Genomic DNA, 19,850 nt, shown 5'->3' with positions numbered 1-19,850 from the left:
GACAGACAGACCAAAATGTTTGCGTCGAAGTACCCCAAGAAAGGCTATCGTCTTTAAATTACTGATTCACGTTACTGAAAATCTGTCCGGACGACGTAAGTATAAATTCGTAGAATACTCCGAAGGTGTCACACAAAAGCTCCGGATAGCCGGAGTGAAAAACGAGCGAAAAATGCTCCGGGAGGGGCCACGTAATCTGTTCGGCCCGCCGGAGGGAAATGCCAGTAAAAAGTTCTCCATCGGTGCCACGCGTTTGCTCCGGTCGGCTGGAGTGAAATATTTGGTTAAAGTACTCCGGGTGCACCACGCAATTTCCCCAGCCAGCTGGAGCAAAAACTTTGCTCCAGAGGTCCGGAGCGACAATTGCTCCGAATAGAGGGAACGCTAGAGGACAAGCGTTTTACTCCTCTACCTCTGAGTAATTTTTTTTACAATGATAGACCACCGTTATGGGGCTGCATGGTAAAGCAGAGTACGTAACAATTCACAACAGGTATCTCTCGTATATTCACGGAGGAAGGAAAGATAGGAGAGGGCATGCCCAGCCAGCGCCCTACGTGAAAAGTGTGGTGGAAATGACATCATGGTGGCCATATTCACTGGGCACAATGGCGGTGTTGCTCTGGTTACGTGTTGCGCAGTGGAGCTGGTCTAGCAGTGAGCGGCCGCGGCTGGCGGCGGAATGTGTGCCTCCCCAGGTCTCGTGCTGAGCCGTGGTGGATAATATCCGTGCTCTGCGCCTCGTTATTGGTTACGCAGTGTTCTCCTGGCAGTTACTGCACTCTCAGCAACGTTTACAAATCCTTTTGTTCATCACGGGGTTTCAACAGTGCGTAGAAAGAGTGCATATCCATGTGTCGTGTGGCGGATCACGTGAATGAAGCAATTAGTGTTCAGCGAAATATCGTTGGGCACCATGACGAAGCGGAACGATGACGAACGCCTTGCAGGTGAGTGATGGTTGGGCAGTGCTCCTGCTTGTGACAACGGACGACGCTGTTGAGCCCAGCAAGACGCAATGAGAACCATGTGCACATACGTAGTTTCGTGTAGTGTGTACAGTAACAACTTGCATGGGCGTATTAAAACACCTTTTCTGTTTCGCTTCGTATACTCTCCCCCAGCATTGCATGTAATCTGAACGTAACAGCAGCCGCGTTCAAGTGTCACTTGCACTGTGCTCAAATTCACCACGGCCGCAGAATGCTGACGCCAGTGAGTTTCACGTGGAACACGGACACAGTGGCCGGACACTGCGTGGGCCGCGTGGCGGAATGCAATCGTAGAAGGCGCACGACCGATCGTGTTGTCTGTACAGTTGGTGAATAAATGACGTGAAAACACTCGCCGGTGTCGGTGCATCTAGCGCGCGTTTTCTTGTACTTGCTTCGTTGTCTGTGAGCTGTTACTCGCTGATAATACTCGGACAAAATTATTTCGCCGAAGATGTCGCACTGGCCCAGAGTGTTGAGCCCCGTTCAATTAGTTTCGGATCGTCACGACACGCGCGCTGCGCAGCTCACGTGCTTTCCGAGCTGAAGAGAGAGTCGCGCCTTCTGCTTTACATTAGGATGTATACAAGAGAGGAGAATTTGCCCAGTCAATATGGCCGACTTTCAGCTTCATCGCGGCGTCACAAAAAGTGACGTCAAGGCCTCTCCTACCTTTCCTTCCTCCGTGCGTATATTGATCAACCCAATGCTTACTTCATCCTGACGTCACGCGAACAAACTGTTGGCGTAACGAATTGTGCCGCGACGAAGGGAAACGCCGAAAGAGAATAGGACGCTGTTTGTTTGTTTGTTTTTGTTGAAGAGGCTATTTAGGGATCTTTTGTTTATTTGAGCTATTCGCATTGTTCGGCAAGAGGAAAATAGCACATCTAGAAGTCGCACTTGTGACGCAGTGTTAAAAAAATATTCTTCTGATATCGGAGGAAACAAAATCTAAAGACGACTTGTCTCAAAAGAAGTGCGCATTGCCTAAGCCCCCGGGCTTCACTGACCAAAATAAATTTGAGTGGATTGTTCATTCTCATGCTGGCTTCAAGATAAAACAGCACATGCTCAGTGTTACCTTTGGAATGCCGTTCTTGACACGCAAAACAATTCCATCCCTTACCGGCCTTTTGCATTAGGAAAAGGATGCCAGACAGTTTGCGGTAGAAAATGTGACGGATCCCAACACCCGAACCTTGCTGTTTTCTGTTTATTTTGCTTCGTTTCCCCTTGCAGTGGTAGTTTGTATTACTCTGTAGTGCAGTGGTACACGTAGGTAGCGCTAAGATGTGGTGGTCTATGGCGTATTTTCAAAATATGCTGGCTTATCATTTCTTTTACCACACCAGAGGCTCAAGGACTTGCCTCCGACTGTTGGGCTCCCAGAAACTTCGCGAAACCTGATTGCTACCTTTACACTACATATACGCGTTTCTTGTATCGACAGAAGACGGTGATACTGTCCGCATACGCTAAAAGCCTAACATGTCTTAAAACGGCAGCAAACCTTATGATAGTTACTAATGACCATAAAGTTTCAATGGAACATTTTTGGAAGCAAGAATGACAAAGCACAACCTTTACTAATGCGGATTTAAGTATTATTGCTGCCATTGGCTGCTTAATAACTCTTAGTGTTGTGGATACAGCAGCACAAAGTACTATTACGTATTGCTAGAAAAATGGGGGCGAAATTCGGGAGATCGCACGTATCATGCGAATCGACGCCATGTTAAACTATAGGAGGGAAGGTGTGTAGTTTTTTCACAACCTGAATTTTTTTCAATTTTGCTTGCGTATACTATACACGCAAACACCCAAACGGTCGCACGTACATAGAGTACAGTTAAACCTGTATAGTAGCCAAACATTTCTTTCTGGAGGGGTGGTCACAACCTTGCTTAATGTATGTTCATGCATGCCTCCCCCCACCCAAAAATACTTCTGGCTATGTTCCTGATGCCACACGTGTCCAGAGAAAAAGGTTCCCTCTTTCCCTCTTTCGGTTCCGTGCTCACCCGGAACTCGCTGGTTGCCATGTGCCCCGTATTTTGTGCTACGAAAGACTTAAGTTCTGGCTCCAACTAGCAAAACAAACAGTGAAACTTTCAAGCCGTGAATAATACAGGCTGCTCGAGGCTTACAGCAGCCTGGAAATCGGGCGGGATCAGTGCTTCGGCTAAGGAGAAAGCGATGGCTGTCGCCTTTGAATCGTCTGAGGCGGCAATGTTGAGTTTAGTTTTTTTTATGTATCTCTCGTTTCAGGCAGGGGCTGTGCCGGTTTCTCGAAGACGATGTGGTGATCAAATGCCGCCGCGGAGAGATCCATCTGGTACATGACGCCATGGCCAGGGCTGTGCAGCAATTTGACGATGTAACCCGTATGCAAGCTATGTTGAGATTCGACATGATGTTTCCGAACAACTCCGGGGTCATCATGCTCGGTCGTCAAAGCCCTTCCTGATATACGGATCTCATTCTTCGGAAATAACTCAAACCGCATATAGAAGAACGGAAGTTGTTCAATGTGTGCTTGGCTGCGCGCGGGTTCACTTAAGATGAAAAGTGTTAAAAACCCGATGGAAGTGTGCGGCCCAAAGTTACAAAAGGAGTACTTCTTCCTCTTGGGGCTTTCAACCGATGTTAATTTGTTGCATGTCAAACCCTGTGTGCTTTTAGTTCTAAGGACAACTGCTTTCATTGCGAAATGTTTGAGGATGGCAACCCATACTGTTCCCTGCAGGTCTGAAGGTCAACCGTGCATTCTCATGCTTCATTCCGTGGCAATGCTTTCTTGCCGCGTGGTTGATTTATGCCCGCTTATCCTCCTCGCCCTTCGTGAGGCAAATAATGTCATAATTGAGGGCACTTTTGAAATGAATGGAAGATGCGCTCTTTGGTGCATCAATTTCGGTTTCGCCAGCTAAATTAGCCGAATTTCATCGCTTTGTAATGATTACCAGTGTCTCTTATTCTGAAATTTAAAAACGGCTACGGACTATCTGCAGCAAGGGCTGGAATTCGCCCATTTGCCTCGACAACCTACTTCAACTGTCTAATAAGGTTATTGTCTCAATTTATCTATCTACTGCCATAATAATTTGTCGTACGCATTCTGAGAGCCCAGTAAATAACCCCGAGGTCAAAATATTGTTATAAAAAGAAATACGTGCACTTTGCTTTGTGAACATGCTTCCGCAAGAATTTTGCGAAACATCGGTTTCGGCTGGTTTCAAATTTTCACGCGTCCTCGCCACCCTTTTCCCTCACCGGGAGGGGAATGCTGCCCGTCGTCGTGACTGGTTTATACCAATCGACGAGCTACGTCAAGTCAGGGATGGACGACTTTGCGTCAGTGTGCCTGAAAGAAAGATCGGTCAGGCGTAGGAAAGAAGCGCAAGGATTGTTTTTCGAAATGGAGGATCTACACGGTGCGCAGCGTTTTAATATTCAGAAAACGTGATCGCCGCTGTCTATACTCAACAAATTGCCGAGCTTCCCTGAGGGGTGAAAAAACAAGTTGTAGCCTGTTGATTGGCCCTTTAAGATGCGCTCTGCCGCAGTTAAGGTAATGCTGCAGGTATCATTCAGATATTTAGGTTCCGTAATTTTAAACAATATTGGACACATTTCTTGAAACACAATGTATACGTTGGGTACTTAGAGGTATTTCTTCTGACCATGAGGTGATATGCATGCTGGTTATTATTATTATTATTATTATTATTATTATTATTAGTAGTAGTAGTAGTAGTAGTAGTAGTAGTAGTAGTAGTAGTAGTAGTAGTAGTAGTAGTAGTAGTAGTAGTAGTAGTAGTAGTAGTAGTAGTAGTAGTAGTATTGTTGTTGTTGTTGCTGTAAATGTTACTATTCCTGTCAATAATATTATTTTTATACATAAATTCATTTTTACATGATTCAAACTAACGCACATGTATGAAAATCAAAAGGCCGCCATTGGAAGATGACCCCGCCGTGGTGGTCTAGTGGCTAAGGTACTCGGCTGCTAACCCGCAGGCTGCTAACCCCGGCTGGGGCGGCTGCATTTCCGATAGAGGCGGAAATTATGTAGGCCCGTGTTCTCAGATTTGGCTGCACATTAAAGAACCCCAGGAGGTCGAAATTTCTGGAGCCCTCCACTACGGCGTCTTTCATAATCTTATGGTGGTTTTGAGACGTTAAACCCCACATATCAATCAATCATCATTGGAAGATGTTAGTCCTCCCATGTGGTATTAATGGATATGTGCCGCTGTTACATTACACATAAACATGCAGATAATCTTAACAAGTTATACATTTCCTAATCAGCGTTGTTTAAGGGCTAAACAGGCAGACTTTCAGTGCTTCGGGCAATGCGAATAGCCTTGCAGTGTCTGGCATTTCGTTCTATAAAACACACTTCACGCCAGGTGGCGCAGCAACTATACCAGATGAGTACGTACAAGTCCAGTGTGCCTGTATATACATATTCCATGTTTGTGAACACGGTAGGCACCGAGTGGCGTCACGGCGCGTTGGCTCCGCCCAGTCGTCCCAGCTGAAAGCGCGCCACCAACCACTATGAACACGTGACGACGAGCACAGCAGGTGCGCAAGCTGCCTTCGAAAACAGCACGTCGAGACGCCTTTCGAATGTTTACAAGCGGCGGCCGCAACAGTAAGTTGCAGTGGCAGTAGAGGGGTTCTGAAATGAACATATGAGTTATGTTGACGTGTAGCTCTAGCTTTGAGAACCTCATCAAACATATGAGGCACCTTAACTGCGGAATGTAGCTCATTCGCGAAATATCATCGTCATTACTGCAGCCTACGTCACACGTGCACACTTTAATTTGTACTAATGCAAGGACACACTGCCGTTCAGCAAGAGGCTCTAGAGCCCAATATGCTAATGCGCGGTGTAGAAATACGTGGTCATAAGTCGTTACGGTAAATCCTCGCATATAATAAATGTGCTGGAGTAGTTGTTCGTGCAAATGACCAGAACGATTTCGGCCACATTTTAATCCACAACACGCTTGCGATAATGCTTCAACAACATGCTGTGGACAATGCGGTTACGTACTTGTAAGGCCCGCGGATCAATTGTTACGCTCAAGCCGACGCCGCGAAATTCGTACGACTGGGCAAGAATCTTGCGTGATGTTTTCCTGTGAATTCACAGAGACGTGAAAACTTAGTGAAGCGCACCAGAGCTAGAACAGGGCACTTGTGTCAGGTGTGTCCTCTCAGCCGCATATAATAAGAAAGCATAGTCTAAATCCTCCTTTTGTTCACTGCTACTTTAATTTACCATACCCACGCGCAAAAACACATGCTCAATCGTTGGCTTGATGACCGAGTGACACCTTTAGTTCTCGTCAGTATGGCGATGTCATTTTGACGTGTCGAAGACTTTTGCAGTTATATCAACAATGGCAACCGTGAAAAATGGTTTGCATGTGACAATGCTATCCAGAGCGTTAACGTGCTTTGAGGTAAACGGACTCGATACGCCTCCACGGCTTATTAAAAAAAAGCGCCATTTCATGTCTTATTCTAATGCTTCAGACAGCTAATAGCTTTTTATAGGTAAGCCACTCTAAAACATAACTGGTGAAACAGTGTCTAAGGCAAATTCTCGCGTTTCACAGCTGCGGCTGATTGGCGACGGTTTTCGCCAACAGACAACTGAAAAAAAAAAAGACCTGGTCCACCTTTCTTGTGCCTTTTCGTGCAAATCACCGTGAAAGTTCGTCGGTACAACACTTTTTCTTCTTTGCTCGGCCAAAAACAGCGCACGCACCAGCGAGAACACAGCAGCAACTGCGGTTATTATTGAACAGCTTTTGCCTACCAAGCGAAACAAAACGCCCGACAACAGGGCTACCGCATTTTCGTGACGTATTTCCGGTGGAATTTGTCTATATAGTTACGCAGGATGGAGGCGGAGTGATTTTGAAAAATACGTGCCGACAAGAGATTAGGAGCCTAAAACCTTGGGGAAATTTTCCTTGAAGCTGCAGACCGAAATCGATTCAGAAATTGATTCGCCGTAATAACAGAGCAGCTTTATTGTGGTGCGGATCTTCACTCTTTGTCAAGTTCGAAAAAGATTACGTACCGTGCTATGAAATGTTAAGAATTGATGTAAGAATAGATAGCAATCAGCGTGATAAGTGTGCTGGCCATGCCTTAGAACTCCGTTTAGGACACCATCGTCGTATCCTTAAGTGACCAATTTGGCGCGAAGTAGCCACAAACTACAACCGCGAACAGTGCAGTGCCTTCATCTAATCGATACTTAGCGCACTGTAAAATGAAGTTAAAAATGAATATAAACCTATTACGCAGCAGGTTCATTTCATTCAAAGTTCGATGTGTCGCGGTTTCTCGTTACAAATGGCAATAACAAGGGGTGCAGGGGTGCACTGAGCGTGTCTAAGGGTTGAACGTTGTATCCAGGAAGGTCGGCATTGTGAGAACGCACGGACATCTGAGCACTTCCCCTTAGACGCAGAGAGAAGCTTTCTGCAATTTACTGTGCAGCTTCTCATTAAGAGAACAAGAAGTTCAATCATCTCAAGAGGTACACTGCTCTTACAACTGTTTCATTAAGTATAATTGAAACTCAAGGATCGCTTTCATAAAAAGCATTTTGAGATAAAGATATTCGTGACAGAATAATTTAGGTGACCACATTGCGGAAACACCTTAGCACCGCCAAAAGAAAGACGAAGCACAGAGTTTACTGTATTGAGTACGAACCATTTTCTCACGGCCTCCGACACAATCTCGCCGAATACACAGGTGATACCTCTCCCTTTCACATAGAAACATTGATAAAGTTCTGTGACTCCCCCCCCCCCCCTCTATTTTCCAACACCACCTGACCATGTGTGAAAGCTGGTCATATAATTTTTACTTTGCAAGAAGCACATGAACGACCGCATGTATCAAGCAAGATGGGCACGAATACCGATAAAAACGTTTCAAGTGAAACGCACAATAGAACTACAAGGTGAAAGTGAACTTGTCGGTCGCTCTTTTCAAAACGTACTAGCCTATAGCAGATTCGCTGCACTTCCTCTACGTAGAATTGGAATAGCTGTGTGTTATATAAGTTACGCTGTATGTTTCACTCGAAATAAAGAATACAGATTGTGAGAGTATAGCTTTTCTTATTGCAACAAGAATTAAGAATATGGGGAATATGCGTATGTGTCGGGAAGGGGAGGGGGTAGTCTATAGCCCCTCCCTTCTCAACTGCACGACCCAGTGCATGCCTATTCACTTGCTCATAAAATTGGTCGCATTTTCGCGTCCATAAAAACCATTCACCGTAACAGTAATGTGAACATCTTCCATTTGCGAACACTTGAACGTGGGTTTGTGCCTTTACGGGTGAAGAAAAGAAAGCGCTATTGCAGCTCGCGGAGCACATGCGCGCGTTCGTTGGTTGCTAGCGCTTGGAAGAACGACCAGTCACCGTCTCTGACGACCTGTGCAGCCCACATTGACGATTTCCTTCGCTTTCTCAGCTATGGTAAGTGTTTCGTCTGTCGTGGGGAACAATAGTGCTTACATATGTCGCTGCGTATCGCCGCATTTCGCCAAAGCAATCAGTGTGGTTCCGTCAGGGATCGACCACTAGGCCCCTTCGATGCGGCCCAGCGTTGGTGCTCGTAAGAACAAGCGTGGCCTAACTTCAATGTACGCACGTACGCCATTACAATTCTATGGGTCGCCTCGTGCACACTCAGTAACAGGACTATATATCACGTATGATTTGTCAGTTTTTAACTGGTGACGAGTATCGGCCTAGTATTCGGTCGTGAGGTTTTAAGTTCGAGCATTTTTGGGGGTACTGCAGGCACGTTTAGCGTGTCTGTCTGCTTATCCATCTCTGTTCGTGATCATCTCTTTAAAGGGTCCCTGAAATGGTTTTTCGCATTCAGTTTTTGATTAGACGACTACAGGAGCAAATCATTGGCACCAGAGTTCAATCGAAACACCCGTTAATAACGGAGCTACGAGTACTAAAAAATTGCTCTCCTCCGCCCCGACTTTCGCCCTAAACTGCCCTCAACTCTTCCTTCGAGCACTCGGGGCTAAGCTCCGCCTTCACGGCGCCTGCGTCACGATGTGGCGTGAGACCGCGTACGCGTAATTCCCGCCACCGACCCGATACCGGAAGTCTGCCTCGCGCATTCCACAGCCAATCAGATCACCTGGAAACGATGACGTCACTGGGGCAGAGCATGTCACTTGGTGTATGGGTGGTTGAAAACGCGTTTGGCCGAGTCGCAGTGATCTGCAGCGATCTGGAGCGATTCGCAGCTTTAAAGCGTTGTAATATTATTAATTGCAAAGTTAACGCATGCAGAGAGCTCAAATCGGTCTCTAAAATACCCTTGGGACTTGGTCTACTGGCCCAACGTGTTTGAAAAAAAAATTGTTAGAATCGTTTCCGGGTCCTGTGGCGGCTGCATTTCCGATGGAGGCGGAAATGTTGTAGGCCCGTGTACTCAGATTTGGGTGCATGTTAAAGAACACCAGGTGGTCAAAATTTCCGGAGCCCTCCACTACGGCGTCTCTCATAATCAAATAGTGGTTTTTAAACGTTAAACCCCACAAATCAATCAATCATACAATCAATCGTTTCCGGGTCCCTTTAACTTGGCATAAATCAAAATAAACGGGGGATAGTAAGATGGCGGGACAAATGTGACTCGCTGGTCATGGCATGAATAATGTGACAACCCCGTCGCGAACGTTCTCAAACCTTTTCCGAGAGAGACGTGAGGCACGTACCCGTATCTAAACGCATATGTGACACATGTCTCTGCTGCATGCATGCCATACGCCGCCGTTGTATCCAACGGGTATGTGCCACATATAATTGACAGTTTATATCTACCCAGGAACGGTGGGAACAGATATAAGTAATTTTACCGTGAGGGCGTTGTGAGAAAAAAAAAGCTGACATCGACAACATTCACCCCAATACTACAAACAATAACTTTCAGGATTCTATCAGAAATGGAACCCAAGCATTCTGCGTTGCAATCAAGCGACAGTCACGCCAGGTTTCGAAATTGCTTTAAAAAACCCTAATGATCGGGAAAAGTCTATTGGTGTTACAGTACTGCATGGCTATTGATTGATTGATTGATTGATATGTGGAGTTTAACGTCCCAAAACCACTATATGATTATGAGAGACGCCGTAGTGGAGGGCTCCGGAAATTTCGACCACCTGGGGTTCTTTAACGTGCACCCAAATCTGAGCACACGGGCCTACAACAATCCCGCCTCCACCGGAAATGCAGCCGCCGCAGCCGGGATTTGAACCCGCGACCTGCGGGTCAGCAGCCGAGTACCTTAGCTACTAGACCACCACGGCGGGGCACTGCATGGCTATGCAATATTATAAAGATTGCATGTGTACTCCTATGACACAGTAGTCACGTAAGGTTAACGTCGATTATACTTAAGCCCCCTCTACTGAATTTGATTTATGTGGCACTGTGAAGGGCTACCCTCCTCGTGAGCAAAGCTCTACATGTCAGTTTACCGCTTCTGGTGTCTAAAACACATGTCCATGTTGGACACGCTACGTGACAATAAACTACTGGGTATACAAAGCATATACGACTGCCAAACATATGTCGGTGCGTTCAACATGTGTACTAATATATAGCGTCGTTTCGCAACATTTCGCTATATAAAATATTGCAACACAGCCACCTTCCCTCCACATGCTACGAATAACATCGATTCCCCAGGTACGTGGGTTCTGCAGATTATTTTATGATTATACTCTCAATTGCATATAGCCCTCGTACTTTACAACATGGGCCTAATGGGGCCCAGCAGAATCTTTTGAGCATGATCAGCGTTTATACCTTGCAGATCGGTATGCCCTGCAGGCTCCTGTGAACACGTGAATAAAATGATCTAGTGCAGCACATGGCCTGTAATTTGCAATTAATTCTCAAACACAGCTAGAAATCGATCTGCCTTCTTTCCGCAGATGATGCGACATACCATAATTTGAGCATCGCGGGCTACATAGTTACCGTGGCCATCATCGGAGGCCACCACCTCTGGCGCGCGTTCAAGCAGTCACACTTAAAATAATCCGCACGTATGAAGAAAAAGGTAAAAGCATTCAAGGTAATGACGTGTCCGTGACGTAACTTCTTTCCCCTTCGTCATACCTCTCCGCTTAGCTCTCAGCGCGCTTGTCGGGACGAGAGAAGAGAGAAGGCAATTACAGCGTGCGACAAATATAACAGCGCTCGCCTTTGACGGATTCAAAAATGTTCTGTGGCAGTCGATTCATGAGACAATACACTCATTTGGTGAAGCTGTTTTAGCGTTGTGGGGCTCCTCTGATAGCCCTTATACATCACTTAAGCATTACGACGATTTGACCCTACATACTGGCATGTATCTCGCATTATTACTGTCATAATTAGTGTTTGTACTCATCTGGAGATGTCTTTTGCCACAAGACGGCAACGCCGCAAGTAGCACGCAGATACCTCCTTTCTGTAATTTTTAAGGAATATTGAACCCATTACTTGAAACACCCTGTATAGCTACCATGGCTATTACCCGCCATGGTCGCTTGGGTGCGGCCGCCATGCATGAGGGCTCTATTTCCGGCCCCAGCGGCACAGTTAGACAAATAACCCCATGTATTTGCATTCAGACGGCCGTTAAGGGACCTCAATTGCTCAAAATTTCCCAGGTTCCACCACAGCACTCACAAGCACATAGTAGTCTCCCGTCTAAACCGTAGAATTCATTTTTTTGTTTACTCGTCCTTTGGTCAGAATGGATACCAAAGGATTTAGCAGTGTTTCCACCCACAAAACAGCACAGTTCCACCACACCGCAGAAAATTATTGGAAAGGGCCTATAAGTACGCCGAAATATTTATGCATGGCCTCGAGGGAAAGGGGAAAAACTTGAGAGTGACATTAGTTTTCACCTCGCAAGATGATATGGCTGGTATTTGTAGTAACAGCTTTCATAACGTCACTTTGATAAATCGAATGTAAGCTGATTATCATGCGATTACCATCTGCCCTTTAGGCTGAAAAACGTTGCAGCTGCAGCTTCATTCTTGGGTTTTTACCATGGAAGAAGAGGAAACAAGAGACAGAAGAAAGCAGAACGCGACCGGAAAAACGGGTATGGGTTTCAATACGTCATCAAATGGGTTTCAGTACGTCATCATCACATCAGAACATTCGTGCAGTGCATGGCTCATGAGTTTCAGCCGAACGATTATACAGGGCCAATATGGGTTGCCTCAAAAAGGCAACTTATGCCTTTACGTGTATACGGTCGGTAATGCAAGAAAAAGAGGCCTCTCGGAGCATTCTGCTGAACAAGGCTGGCTCCGTAACGCAGTGCCATCTCCGAGTTTCTATCTGAATGTTATCCCCTATTATGGTCTCTTTTATTAAGCTACTAGGCTCGCCAGGGTGCTTTCTGTGGAGGACAGCGAAACGAAGGAGAAAGGCAGGGAGCTTAAGTTGTCGTGGAGGTTCTGCTCTCGCCACTGTCTGCCAACATGTTCCTGCAGCACGCTGAATGAAACTATCTATTTTAACAAATAATGGACCTTTCTAAAGTAAACCATTGCGATTGAAAAGAAATGGTTTCGTTTCTTTTTACCCATACTTGCAGCCCACTGCCCGAACACTGCTTAGCTTTTTTTTTTCACGCGACTGAAATAACTACGCAAGGAAGCTTGCTATAGTGACCATCCGAGAGATTTGTCATCAAGAAGCAACAGTAAGACTGGCTGATTGGGCCTTTGTTTCTCTAGGAGGAAACGGCACACGCAAATCGACAATGTAGTAGCAATGTTCAATGCTTCCCCGTAAAAATACAAGAGCTCCCAAAATGGTTCTAACAATGTTCTCAACGCATATCGCAACTCGCAACCATGATTTGTGGCACCGCGTAACACAGTGTCGTTTCAATGGTTCCGCCAAGACGTTTTTCTCAACTTTGTTGAAGCAGTGGGTAAAACTAGAAGCTGTACAGAAGAAGAAAAGTCACGCACGGTACTGTATTGTCACGAATCTTGGCACTGAATAAAAAAACCTTATGATTTAGGTTCATTCAGGTAACCTAATGAAATTGGCATGGGAGTTCAGGTTCATTTGACGAAGTAGCGCAAGGAAACAAAACACACAGGCGAATTCAGTAGGCACGATACGCACGTGCAGTGTATTTTTTCTACTGCTTTTTCTAAAATGAAAGTTAAGGTAACATTTGCGTCCGCCATCAAAATAGGTTAAAAAATGTTCCATACTTCGATAAATTTAATTTTACCTCGGTTTCTGCATGTGCCCTTATGTACCTTATATAACTCCTCGTTTGCGTTTTCCCTTCGCGACTAGCCGGCTAGCTGCACATTTTGCTCAGTGTTTTCTCTCAGCGAAACCATGGTCGGCTGTCTTCTTATCGATTTCGTATTTCCGTCGTTTCGCTCAGCCTATGTGACAGCTCTGAGATAGAAATGTTGATATTTAAAATACCACCCCATTGTAAAAGCCACCATATTTCCGTCTCTAATTGGCAGACGGAGGTTCTACAACCTCTTCCATTGATTGAAGACACAAAATTTTGACAATATGATGGCACCTTAGAGTTTCCTAATTGTCCGTTGGTTCGGCTATTGATATTCTGATTCAACGACATTTTTCTGTACAGCGTCGCAGCGCATTCGCAAGCAAAGAGTGCAGTCGACACTAGATTTTCATAAACCGCGCCGATATCTTTTAACCTTCGGGCTCAGTTCGTAAAGCGTCATTTGGGTTATGCGGTGATGGCTCTATAATTTCATAAACGTTACATATATACTCCTACGATACAGATGTATTGTTGGGGTTAACATCAACTATAGTTCAGCACAATGCATTGAAGGTGATTGGCAGTTTACATCAATTATAGGAATGGTGCGAACAGACATTGGTAATTCTATTTAGAGAGCGTTAAAAAATGAGTGCATCCTCACGAAGTAAATGGTTACAACCACTAATACAAAATTAAAACCTGGAGTCGTAGTTAGAACACATGGTTTGAAGGCAAACTCTTGTTTCTCTTCCCCCCCCCCCCCCCCCCCCCCCCGTTTTACGTCCATGTGAAAGGAGTACGTGTCGAGCACAACTGATCTCTGTTTATGACTCGCTAGTATATAGCTCCGGAAGTTTCGACAACCTGGTGTTCTTTAATGTGCCCCTAAATCTAAGCACGCGGGCTTCTAGCTTCTCACCTCCAGCGAAAGAAAAAAGAGGTTAAGAACGTGGTCTCTGAGCAGAGAAGTCGACTTCATTTTCATGATTTATCCTTAAAAAATCGCTTGACCAATACGCAGCCTTAATGAGACGCACCTCTGTGTCGTTCTTCCACCGGTAGTTTTATGTGGGTCATATTTAAGCATGCGAGTACATAATATGGCGCATTATTGGAATGATACCCTGCCTTGTTAGCCCTATTCACTTAAATAACACTGGCGAACTCAATGATGTGTTCCTAATGCACCGCATCCGATCGCCTTCTCGAGTTTGATAGACTGTATACATGTATAACTCTGATTTGCTTCTCTACCATCTTTAATAGCACCGTTTTTTGTGCCCTTTTTATTGAGAGTATTTTCTTCTTCTGTGCCAGCCCTATAACCAGCGAGTTCCGATGGGAAATGAACCGGGTTCTATGCAACAAAATGGCACCCCTTCGAAGGTGCCACGGCTCAGCCTTCCCTGCAGGCGCACTGTTGCGCAGGCTGGCTGAGTACAACGACATCCTGCAGTACGCGGGGCTGGAGCTTAGAGCGGAGAAGGGCCACGCGAGCTCACGCGCAATAAACCAGTTTGCATCTTTAAAGGTGTTTTGCCATGTATATAGCTAACACTCTTACACCCTACAATAAGGGTGTTTTGATAAACAGAAGCACCAATTTTATGGGTGTTTTGGTGCCTCAAAACACTTTTTTGTTTAAAGAGTGTTTCAACTGCCAAACGCGCTTACAACCTTAAATAATGTTATTACACTTTTACAATCGCAAAAAAAAGGTTATACCCTTACACCCTTGAATAGAAAGGTTTTATTGCACAATGAAGGGTGCTATTACACGCTCAAACCGTTATTCAAGGGCGCTATTACACCATTTGCTCAGAAGCCTTGCATGATGATGCTGTTCCTTTTTCATGTACATTAGTTGTATTGAAGAGAAATACTGCCCTGGAGGTCCTCTCATTTCAAGTGCCAGCTGTCCCAAAAATTGTACTGTGTTAAACACCTATTCAGATTCCCAATAAGAAACGTCCACACCACGATTCATATATTTCAGCGCTTGGAGCCACATAATATCACAAGCTGCACCATGTGCTGTATGCCATGGAACATGGAATGGGGGTTTATTCATTTACTTACAAAACTCGCACCTTTGAGTATACAGAAATTGTATATATCCATAGCCGCCTTTTGGGAGGCAATAAACCTCTGAACAACGCACTTCGGTTTCAATCACTGTGAACTGCAGAAACAAGTGCTGCACTACACAGCACAGGTTCTCCGTAAACGGCACGTATTGACTGCTGGCTCACATTGTACAGCCAATAGGCTGCCATAACGCATCACAAACGTTAAATTTTCTCCGATTCCGTTCGTAACAAACCGATTTGAAAAATCATTTCTTCTTTATAAATGTCTTTAGAGGCAGGGTGGGGGTTCAACATACTTTAACTTTACAAAAATGTTTTCCACGATAGCCTGTCTGTCTAAAAACGCTCGTTAGTAGAATCAACCAGCAATTAAATAAAGTGCCTACCAATGGTATTTATACTGATTTACCAACTTTCTGTCAACCCTCTGACTGAGCGTTGAACAGAATTGTGTTAGACTGCCTTATGACAACGCAGTAAGGACCTATCAACAACGGTAAACAGACACCTTAATAACATTCTCTCAAAACAAAGACTGCCCGTGAGCAGTCTGTCAATCATCTAGTAACCTGTGCTTTAATACACACACTCAGTGAATGGTTTGTTGGTTTATCGGTGGGTTTAGCGCCCCACAGCCACTCAGGACGCCGTATCGAGGATTCTGGATAGCTTCTCGGTCTACTTTAACGTGCCCTGACGACGCGCTGTGCACGTGCTTCTAGAATTTTCTCTTCACCGAAATATGATTGCCACGGCCAAGTCGAATCCCCGACTTTTTGTTCAGTACACAAACACCGTAACCACGAAGTCACCACGACAGTTACGAATACTTACAACTCGTGCCTTTTACAACAGGCGTACACACTAACTACAACTAGTGCCTTTTACAACATGCGTACACACTACCTACAACTCGTACCTTTTACAACATGCGTACACACTACCTACAACTCATGCCTTTTACAACATGCGTACACACTTCCTACAACTCGTGCCTTTTACAACATGCGTACACACGACCTACAACTCGTGCCTTTTACAACATGCGTACGTGTATATGTGTGATCGAATTTGTAGTATAGAAGCCCACGCAATTTGAAAGATTTGTGAGAAGAAAAAAATGAATGGAACGCTGTATTGGTGGTGGTGATGAAACTTTATTTCCCAAAAAAGGGGTCGGAGGACCCTCGGCTAGACGCCAGGTGTAGAGGGCATCTCCCACGTCGGGACAGGGAGTCCGAAGCTCTCCGCCGCCTGGCGGGCCTCCTGGACCACCCGAAGTTGGTCTGCAAGTTAAGCACTTCTAAGCATTTTGGCCCACTGTTGCTTGTTCTTGGCGTGTCCCTCGATCCACAACCACAGAGCATATGGTTCAAATCTACACGTTCACAACACTGTTCACACACATGTTGCCCGTCGTAGTCTGGGTTGATATGCTTCATGCGCCAGCGGCTGGGGTATGAGTTAGTGTACAGCAAGCGTAACATGACCGACTGGCTCCGCGTTAATTCCTTATTTGGTAGGGGGAACTTTCGCCGGCCTAGATAAAAGTGCTTCGTAATTTTATTGAAAATTAATAACTGATTTCTGTACTTAGTGGGCAGTACTAGAGATCTGGATTTAAAGTACTCGACACTGGCGGCTGGCAGATATATACGGAAGAAAAGGCGAGGCTCTGGGACTAGGATTTAGTGCAACAAAATGTGGATCAATAGTACTCAATAATCACGAAGCCTAGGCGGTCTCACTGCGGCCAATAAATACCGAGGGTAAGCGAGTACAAGTACCTCGGAGTATGGGTAAACGAGGGAGAAAGATATATGGAGGTACAGGAAAAAACATCGGCAGCAAATGGAAAGAGGAATGCTGCAATAATGAAGCACAGAGGGGGATACAATAGGTACGAAGTGCTTCGAGGTCTTTGGAAATGCATAATGGTTCCAGGGCTTACATTTGGGAACTCCGTGGTGTGCATCAAGTCGTAGCTGCAATCAGGAATGTATGTAAATCATAAGACTGTGGGACGCCTCACGTTGGGTGCTCACGGGAAGACGACGAACGAGGCTGTAAGAGGTGATATGAGATGAACAGGCTTTGAAGTAAGGGAAGTGCAGAGCAAAATGGGATTTGAAGAAAGGCTTAGTAAACTGAAGGAGAGTGGATAGGCGGAGAAAGTGTTCGGGTATTAAAGACGATAGTCTTTTTTGGGGACCTTCGACTCAAAAATTTTTTGTCTATCTGTCTGTACATTTGTCTGTTTGTCCACCCGCAACGATACCTTAAAAGGCATTAAACGATACTCCAAACGGCTGACCCCATACGCAGCACCCACCAATATTGATCAAGATTTAGCGTTCCTGCTTGAGCGATTGCCAATTAAAAACAGTTATTGCACATATCTGAGACATCATAACAACACGTCAATATTCTGTATGTGTGTCTACTGAAAAGGCATACATGAGTAATTCCAAGGACCGTAGAGCTTATCATGCATGCGGCGCTGATGATGCCACACTTGCACGAAAAGGCCAACGCTTTGCTAAGACGACTCGGTGGTGGCACCTACCCGTCGCCTTGCGTTCTACACCTTATCGGCTCCGAGACGGGTGCGCATGCCGTGCGCTTCGTGTTCCAAGATAGCTGCCAGATAGCGCTCATGTCTCACGTGTGACGTGACTTGATGCACTCGTTCGCTTCCGCTGCATGCTCGAGGCACTCTAACGCAGCGCCTCCAGAATACAATTCACTGATTTTCTTGCGCAGAACATCAAATAAGCGTTTTGTTCACTCTCCAGACGCAAGACTATCGTCTTTCGACGGCATTTGCAGTGTAACATGCAGATACCGGGCAATTTTTTTTAATAGGAAGAACGTAGACTCAAAGTGGAGAAGGAGGCTCACCAGTAAATATACAGCTGGCAATGTGGGCGATATGGCCATAAGAAGCATTAAGCGAAAAGTCCGAGAGGCGGAGAGGATTTATTGAATGGCAGCGGTAGAAAAGAAGCCGGCTCTCAGTAAATACCGAAAGGACAAGAAAGAAATAAGGCAGTAGAGTTTTTGTGATAACTTGGGGGAAGCGCTTTACTGTTTGAAGCGAGATCGGGTTGCCTTATAACGCGTAGTCCAGAGGTGGGAATGCCTTCCAGCACTTTGGAGCAGTCTCGGGAGCAGGCAAAATCTGCTTTTGGAGCAGTTATCTTTGTGTATGGAGCACGCACGTGCTTTCCATGACACCACGGAGGAAGAAAATTCAGCTTTAATTTAGTGTAATGTTCCAGTTCACGTAATCATTTGTACTGAAGTAGCAAACTCCAAAAATAAGCACGAAAAATAAACAAAGGCAGCATAGGCAGTGGATACAATACGTACGAAGTGCTTCGAAGTCTGTGGAAAGGCGTAATAGTTCCAGGGCTTACATTTGAGAACTCAGTGGTGTGCATGAAGTCTGAAGTGCAATCAGGAATGGATGTAAATCAAAGGACTGTGGGAGGCCTCAGGTTGGGCACTCACGGGTAGACGACGAACTAGGCTGTAAAGGGGTTGTAAAGGCTGAAAAGCGCCCCCCCCCCCCCCCCTGTTAAAATGGAGGGGGCCGCTTTCACGATGCGCAGAGTAGCATGCCTATATATTGGTTTCATGAAACCACAATAAATAATTGGTAGTCTGCGCTCTTTTCTTTCTCCCTTCTCGTTGTCCTTCGAGATTGCGCAGCAAGTCAATTTTTCAAGTACAAATCAACTAGTCTGCAAAGAAGTATTGCAGGAACAATATACATGCTGTGGGGGAGCTAAGGGAACGATAGATCATGTTATTATTAAACGCGGCGATATGCACGCAGGTATACGTGTGGGTACAGTTAAGCCTACATGAGGTTTTGTGTTTGAGTGACAAACATTGAAAGATGAACACGCCTGCGATAAAAGCAAGTAAGAGACGGTTAGAGTATTGGTGGCCGAAAAGTAGAGATAAAGGACAGAAACAGTGGGAAAGTGACGTCATTCTGCCTGAAGATACGGAGAGATGGAACATAAGTTTACTTTTTTTGTTATAATAAGATCGATTTATTCGAGGTAGATATGGCATCAGGTCAACGTAAAAAGAATGTTTTCATTTTTTTTTCTTGCGAGCCTGCTGGCATACATGTCAACACCATGTTACAAGGAGACACTCATTCCATCCATCCATCCATCCATCCATCCATCCATCCATCCATCCATCCATCCATCCATCCATCCATCCATCCATCCGTCCGTCCGTCCGTCCGTCCGTCCGTCCGTCCGTCCATCCATCCATCCATCCATCCATCCATCCATCCATCCATCCATCCATCCATCCATCCATCCATCCATCCATCCATCCATCCAACAAAGTATGCACATTTTCAAACACGACTC

At 45.4% G+C, this 19,850-nt stretch overlaps 1 long non-coding RNA gene across 1 annotated transcript; it reads right to left on the bottom strand.

The window, feature by feature from the left end:
- Positions 1-16,602: 16,602 nt before the first annotated feature.
- Positions 16,603-18,957, bottom strand: LOC119162398 (uncharacterized). The gene is made up of 3 exons (XR_005108589.2): positions 18,826-18,957; positions 17,405-17,517; positions 16,603-16,739 (listed from the first exon to the last, which is right to left on the bottom strand). It is a non-coding gene; the product is annotated as an uncharacterized LOC119162398 (long non-coding RNA).
- Positions 18,958-19,850: the final 893 nt, after the last annotated feature.

The sequence above is a fragment of the Rhipicephalus microplus genome, chromosome X (assembly GCF_043290135.1).
Source record: "Rhipicephalus microplus isolate Deutch F79 chromosome X, USDA_Rmic, whole genome shotgun sequence".
In the NCBI taxonomy this organism is placed as follows: domain Eukaryota; kingdom Metazoa; phylum Arthropoda; class Arachnida; order Ixodida; family Ixodidae; genus Rhipicephalus; species Rhipicephalus microplus.
The sequence above is the reverse complement of the archived record's forward strand: the minus strand, read 5'-3'. Positions and strand labels throughout refer to the sequence as shown.